Source organism: Triticum aestivum, chromosome 2A (genome assembly GCF_018294505.1).
Source record: "Triticum aestivum cultivar Chinese Spring chromosome 2A, IWGSC CS RefSeq v2.1, whole genome shotgun sequence".
Classification (NCBI taxonomy): Eukaryota; Viridiplantae; Streptophyta; class Magnoliopsida; order Poales; family Poaceae; genus Triticum; species Triticum aestivum.
In genome coordinates this window covers 317863275-317863603 of record NC_057797.1, presented here as the reverse complement: position 1 = coordinate 317863603, position 329 = coordinate 317863275, and positions in this window count along the sequence as shown.

The following is a 329-nucleotide window of genomic DNA, read 5'->3' as shown; positions in this document are numbered from 1 at the left end:
TAGCGCGACAGGGGCACGATGGCAGGCTTGGCCGATGCGGGGTCGCGGCGCGGGCGACGGAGCGCTGAGCGCTGGAGGCTCGGGCACGGTCTCGTGTGAGCGAGCGCGCGTGGGGGAGGAGGAGAGGACGGGGCCTCATCGCGGGAGCGTGGGGACTATGGCAACGGGCTCGACGGAGGTCGGGGAGGTCCGACGAGGGAGATGACGATGCGGCGGCAGTCCGGTGAGGGAGGTCCGGCGAGGTGGCTCCAACGACGGGCGGCGTTCCGGGCAGCAGCGGACGACAAAGGGCGGGCACAGGGCGTCGGGGGCGATGCAGCAGGCGCGGC